Here is a 7,176-nt window from a genome sequence, read left to right as displayed (position 1 = left end):
TGGGTATTACAAGGAGAGGGTGAAAATATGAGGACATTACCCATGTCCCCACTTTTCAAAATGCTTATTAATCATACAGGATGAGTTTTTTTGAGGAAGTTAAAATGCAGAATGTTTCCTGTGATGGGTAGGTTTAGGGGCAGGGGCAGAAAAAAAACCATTACGCTTATGGAATGCCCCCACATTTCACACAAAACAAACGTGTGTGTGAGTGTGTGTGTGTGTGTGTGTGTGTGTGTGCGTGTGTGTGTGCGTGTGCGTGTGCGTGTGCGTGTGCGTGTGCGTGTGCTTGTGCGTGTGTGTGTGTGTGTGTGTGTGTGTGTGTGTGCGCGTGCGTGTGTGTGTGTGTGTGGTTTTTCTCACTATAGGTTTTCTGCTCTCCAGTTATGATCTTTCTCCATACATGCTACACAAACACACTAGCTCATCCTTTTCAATAATCTCTCTGTATGTGTGTTTTTTCTCCCTCCTTCTCTCTGTTTCTCTCTCAACACCCCCCCCCCCCCCCCATCTCTCTTCCTGATGCAATAGTTGGATCAGCCCGATGTCTCTCTTGCACATGTTCCGTGGTGATGCTTTGGCGGTTGCGCTAGACTGAGGTCATCTCATTCTTCGTATGACTCTATCAGCCCATCCTGTCTGTCTCTCTCGCAGCAGCGCGTCCTGTCTCACCTCACATCCTGTAGAGCATAGAAACGACAGTGGAGAGAATGATCAAACGGAACTTTAATTAGAACTGGAATTAAACCCCTAAACCTCAAATCTAAACTGTAGTTACAGACTAAACACAAACGTAAAAAAACAAAAAAAACAGGACTACGTCCATAGAATCCATGAACTCAGTTTGGTGCAGTTGGGTTTGTATTAGTGCTTGATTGCCTGCTATAAGGGTTAATTGTCTCTCATTTTATAACTCCTTTTAAAGCTCCATAAGTTTGCTAAACTTTGTGACACCCTAATCTATTTATAGGCTTTTATCGTATTTACTGCATACACCTATCAGGCATAACATTATGACCACTTACTGGTAAAATGAGTAACACAGATTATCTGTTCATCACAGCACCTGTTAGTGGATGGGATATATTTGGCAGCAAGTGAACATTTTGTCCACAAAGTTTGATGTGTTAGAAGGATTTGAGCGAGTTGGACAAAAAACAAATTGTGATGGCTAGATATCTGGGGTCAGAACATCTCCAAAATTGCAGCTTTTGTGGGTTTTTCCCCATACTCTGTCAGTATCTATTAAAAGTGGTCCAAGGAAGGAACAGTGGTGAACCGGCGACAGGGTCTGCCTTGTGTGGTCTGAAAACAGATGAGCTACTGTAGCTCAAATTGCTCAAGAAGTTAATATGATTCTGATATTAAATATATGCAAAGTTTTAGAATAAAGAGACGCAGACTTGTCAGGGTGCCCATGCTGATCCCAGTCCACCACCAACAAAATCACCAACAGTGGACACGTGAGCATCAGAGTAATGAGTACCACGGAGTAATGGAAGAAGGTGGTTTGGTCTGAGGAATCACAGTTTCTTGTGGTCACATCATGTGGATGACCGAGTGTATGTGCGTCGCTTACCTGAACACATGGCCCCAGGATGCACTATGGCAGTGTGATGCTTTGGGCAATGTTCTGCTGGGAAACCTTGGGTCCTGCCATCCATGTGGATGTTACTTTGAACCATACCACCTAACTAAGCATTGTTGCAGACCATGTAAATACATCCTTTTATAGAAACGGTGTTCCCTGGTGGCTGTGGCCTCATTCAGCGGGATAATGCGCCCTGCCAAAAACAAATTTTTTAAATTGTTTTGATATTGGGGTAAAATATTGTACTGTCGGTGCCTGTTTTATATAATTGTTACATAATATTATGCTATAGTATGCTAAATAGTATGCTAAAAATTATTTGTAACCTGCCTGCTTTTGGCCTTTACAGTCTATATAAGGGTTGAGAACCAATGCATTGAAAGAGCATGAATCATTTACACTAAAGGAATATTACAAGTTTAAGTTCAAAATTGGCTCCTATATACAAGTCAACCATTGTATGTTCATAACTGTCAACACATATCTGTTTTTACACACTGAGGTATGAGTCTGAGTGATTGCATTTGGCAGTCAACAGAATTTCACGCATTTTGTTAAGAGAGCCTCACTTTCCATTTCATTTCATATGCAGTTAGTAGATGCGTATACCTAAAGAGACTCACACTGCATTCAATATCAGTTCATCCACTCAGTAGGAAATCAAACTCTTGACCTTGTATTGTTGGCGCCATTCTCTACTGTGTGAGCCACAACTTGTATTTTACATTGAATATGAAAGACCAGGGTTTAATGTTAATACCGTAAATGGAGATCATTTTTATGCTCTTGAAGAAAGTGGCTGATGTAATGTCAGACATGAACATTGATGCAGCCTTTGCAGTTACAGACTATCAGTAATTAAAATAACCATATGTACTGTTAAATTAGATAAAGAATAAACAGACTAAATAAAAAGCATTTATAATAAATAAAATTTTTGATTGTCTTGTTCATATTCTAGAGTGTGTTTGAGTCGATGTGATTCTCTGTACTCATGCCTTCATCTCATTTCTCGTGTTTAGGTCAGCCGATGTGTGTGTGTGTGGCTGTGTGCTCAGGTTTAGAGCTTGTTTGTTTGTGTGTGCGTATGTTTGGGAGTTAATGAGATCATGATGGTCTGTTGTGTGTGTGTGTGTGTGTGTGTGTGTGTGTGTGTGTGTGTGTGTTTTCCCATATGTATGAGGGAGACGCTTTTATTTTCAGAGTAAGTTTGGCTGTGTGTGTGTGTTTGTCTTGATTGATTGTAGTGAGTGAATTTCAGATTGTTTAGAGAACTTTAAAAGCAGGAGAAAACAGCCCACCAATCAAAGGAAGCCGCGTTGTAACACACTAATTAACACTAATTAACCTTACCATCATCATTAGCTCAATTTGCCCTTCATCCTGCCCACATAACGCTCTCTCCAATCCACACCTCCCTCATCCCCCCGTCTTATTATCTCCTCTCTCATTCCTCCTCCATTCACTACTCCCCCCTCCCATTCCCCTCCTCCTCCTAAAGACCAGTGAAGCAGAGCTGTGTGTGTGTGTGTGTGTGTGTGTGTGTGTGTGTGTGTGTGTGTGTGTGTGTGTGTGTGTGTGTGTGTGTGTGTGTGTGTCAAAGAGAGAAATAGAGTGTGAGGTGAGAGAGGCACAGAAACAGTGGGAGAGAGAGAGAGAGAGAGAGAGAGAGAGAGAGAGAGAGAGAGAGCGAGAGAGAGAGACTGTGTATGTTTGTGTGAGCGAGACAAGAAAGACTGTCTAAGCCAGAGAGAGAGAAAGAGAGAGGGAGAGGGAGATCAAAACCTGCCTGTGGGTAAATGAATAAATCATGTCTTTCCTTCGTCCTGAGAACTGAAGCACGGATGAGTAATACACACACAGACTCACACACCACACTCTCACACTCTCACACACACTCTCTCTCTCTCTCTCTCTCTCTCTCTCTCTCTCTCTCTCTCTCTCTCTCTCTCTCTCTCTCTCTCTCTCCATCCTGCTCTTCTTCTCTCGTTCTCTCTCTCTCATGCAGTCTGCTCTCTTACACACACACACTCACCACCTTATGTTTGCTATGCAAGGGCAGATAGTAATCAGAGATGGCTGCTTGGTCTCTCTCTCTCTCTCACACACACACACACACACGCACATACACACACATACACACGCACACACACATACACACGTGGATCACAACCTACACAGCTGGGGCAGCAACAGCTTGCTTTGCCCTACTGCGGTAAGCTCTTGTAATGTTTAGATGTTGGGTTACCAAAATTGTATATTAAAATATGAGTATTTTTTTTATTGGTAATTTATATAAATATAGTTATTTTTTAGTTTTGAAATAAAGTTTTTGCCTTTATTTTCGGGGGGGGGGGGTATTAATGGCAGCAAGTAAAACAGTCTGTAATAAAATAAGAACACAGAAACTAATTACAAGCAATTGGATATACAATACAATGAAACTAAAGATACAACAATTGAAATAAACAGCGCTTTAAGTTTATCAGGTAAGTCTAATAGTAATGTAATAGCAAAGAAATGATCCAAATAATCAAATATAAAATAAAATATTGCAATAGTCTTCACTGTATAAGTTATATGTACAATGATTCGTATTAAACCTACTGAAGTGATTCAGTCAAGAGCAGTGAATAAACAAAAAGGACCTAAATAATGCACGGGTCATTTATATTAGTAGTAACTGATTTTCTCTTATCTTTTTGCATTTATATAACCGACTGTGTATATGTGTGGTATAACTTTTGTATGTATTAATTGAATTGAGTTCTCTTTCATATTGTTCTCATATTGTTTCATAAGTTCTCTTTCACTTTAACAGTTTAAAATTACTTGAAAATGTATAGAGATAATAATACAAAAAATGTTGTTATTTGATTTTAGTAGTATTTATTCACTTTTGAACACTGAATTTTAATGTTAAGTGATCTCTAAATCCATCCATTTAGAAAATTTTAATTGGCTGAGCTTGGAGCTTATTATTGGAGTTATGCGTAACCCGCATACCTGTTTGTATCGCTCCACTTGTCTTTGTTCCCTACTTCATTGATGGATCAAAAATGGATATGGCTATATTGTACCTGGAAATGTCACTTACTTGATATTAACTTATTATAATATTATTATAATTATATAATTTTGTTCATGACGAAGTGTGTGCCTGAATCCGTTGTGCTGTACTCTCTTAAGGTTCGGTCACACCAAGAACAAAAACTAACAATAACTTAACCAGTGTATGCACTATTTTGCTCTCTTTATTATAAGAGTTCTGCAGTTTTGCCGTCTGCCACTTTAAATGCTCAAACTTTCTAGAGCAGTATGGATTCTGATTGGCTGTCAATGTTTTTATCACGCATCAGCTGGAATCTCTTATATTTAGAAAAGATTTTAGAACTATATCTTATTTATCGTTATCGTTCTTGGAGTGAACATGCCTTTAATCATGTGATGTCGCTTAACTGGCTATATCAGAAGCAAATAATTACATTTATGGTATGACTAGTAACCATTATGATGACCAGGAAAGGAAATTAAATATATTTTTATGGCCATTAATAGAAATCTTGATCTTTTAACTCCATTGCAAAAGCTCAAGTAAAATGTGTTTTCTCAGGATACAACCCCTTGGCATGGCAACAGAGGATCTACAAACTAGTAAAATAGTACCTGATATTATCTGCCTCTAATTCCATCTTTATTGAGCGATCCAGATAATTGCTAAAAATGCTGAGCTACGCCGATACAAATGGTGTGCATCTCTAAAATCAAGAGCTGTTTCTGTCACACATTGATAAATGTGTCATGCTGGATAAACATCAGCACAGTCAGTGAAATCATCATTTCTTTCTTTAGTTTGACTATTTCTGTCAGATTGTCACTTTAAACGGTTTACAGTTTTGCTGTAAAATATTTTAGTTCTCTGCACCTGAGCCTTTGTGTGTGTGCATGCGTGTGTGTGTGGGCGCGTGTGTGTAAGAGAGAGGGAAGATGATGATGATGCAGACTCTGGGGTCAGCTGTATATGAGTCACACAGGAGAAATTGGACTGAGGCATTAGAGTAGCCAGATGAAGACTGATGGACAGAGAAGAAGAGAAAGCGCTGATAGCTGTGATTGGATTTGGCTGCGTTTTCAAACACAGAAATCTATGTTAAGTCTTCCTTAACTGGTCCACTCATTATTGTCTGTGGCCAAAACAAAGTGTTTTGTTTAATTTATTCAGTTTTAATTAACGTAAAACATAACATTACAATAAAAATGGAATTGTAATAATTATTTTCAAATTAATAAATCAATTCACATTTATTTGCTTTTCACAATACATATCGTTTCAAAGCAGCATCACAGAAAAAAGATGCGTTTATTACAATTTCAAGTGATTTGTTATAAGAGGTGATGTGTCCAGGTTATGGATTTCAGAAAAGTACATATACAAATCACACAGTTATCTGACAATCTATTGATAAACTTTCATGGAAAAAAGAAACTTTAATACCTATCATGGTGAAGCTAGAATTGAAAAGCACAAGCTAGGTGTCTTTAAAAGCTTTTATTCTTGCCACGAAGGATAACTCGGACGTACAGATTGTCTGCAGTCAGGAAAGACAAAAACCAAAGCTCCTCACTCGTTCTTTTATACACTCATTTCAATGGGTGAGGGCCAATACCACAAAAACACATAACACACTCCTTAGGTGGTGCTCTCCGCAGCTGTCACACCTTGAGTGAAACACACAACTTTTCCAAGAACTTCAAGGCTACAGATGTACACACTAGTTCTATTAAGAAGAGTATCAAAGTTTATCAAACAAAAATGTGTTTACTACAGAAAACTAGAATTCCCATTATATTAAACAAAAACATTTTATATGAGTTTAATATCAAAAAACCTTGGTTTGATTATAGTTTATGTTCAAAATTCCCATTACATAAACAATGTTATCATTTAAGACACTGGAGTAAAGAAAACGTTGTTAACAATGATTAGGGTATATAGAAAAAACATTTAGTAAAATGCATATTAATGATAAATGCAAAACTAATTATATAAAATATATTTAATATGCAATAAATGTTATTAATATTATTCATTAACTTGATAGTATATTTATTCATCAATACGTTTTTATAATTAATAATAGTAATTATTCTTTCATCTTTCATTTTACATAATATATTATTTATTAAACATATTAATTATTATTTATTAATTGGTAACAATCATTCTCTTTGTACACATACGTTAAGCAGCTTATAGCATTACGGACAAAAAAAAAAAGGTTTCCCTTACTGGAGAGCAAGAGATAAACCTGAATCCTGAGAAAACATTGTTTACATGTAAATACCAGGCGAATACAGTGTGTGTGTGTGTGTGTGTGTGTGTGTGTGTGTGTGTGTGTGTGTGTGTGTGTGTGTGTGTGTGTGTGTGTGTGTGTGTGTGTGTGTGTGTGTGTGTGTGTGTTCAAGTGACAGAAAGAGAGAAATGCTTGATGGACTATTTTGGGAAATATCTAGCCTCAGTGTTATGTTCATTGTGTGTGTAACGGGCAGAGGTTTTGGGAGTTCAACTAGAGTTCAGCTTAAAT

The 7,176-nt window shown here is 37.7% G+C and overlaps 1 protein-coding gene across 1 annotated transcript in view; it reads left to right on the top strand.

The window, feature by feature from the left end:
• The window catches only part of jmjd1ca (jumonji domain containing 1Ca), an 83,019-nt gene that overhangs the window by 51,777 nt on the left and 24,066 nt on the right, over positions 1-7,176 (top strand). The window lies entirely within an intron of this gene.

The sequence above is a fragment of the Pseudorasbora parva genome, chromosome 10 (genome assembly GCF_024679245.1).
Source record: "Pseudorasbora parva isolate DD20220531a chromosome 10, ASM2467924v1, whole genome shotgun sequence".
NCBI classification, from domain to species: Eukaryota; Metazoa; Chordata; class Actinopteri; order Cypriniformes; family Gobionidae; genus Pseudorasbora; species Pseudorasbora parva.
This window is presented reverse-complemented; position numbering and strand designations above follow the sequence as displayed.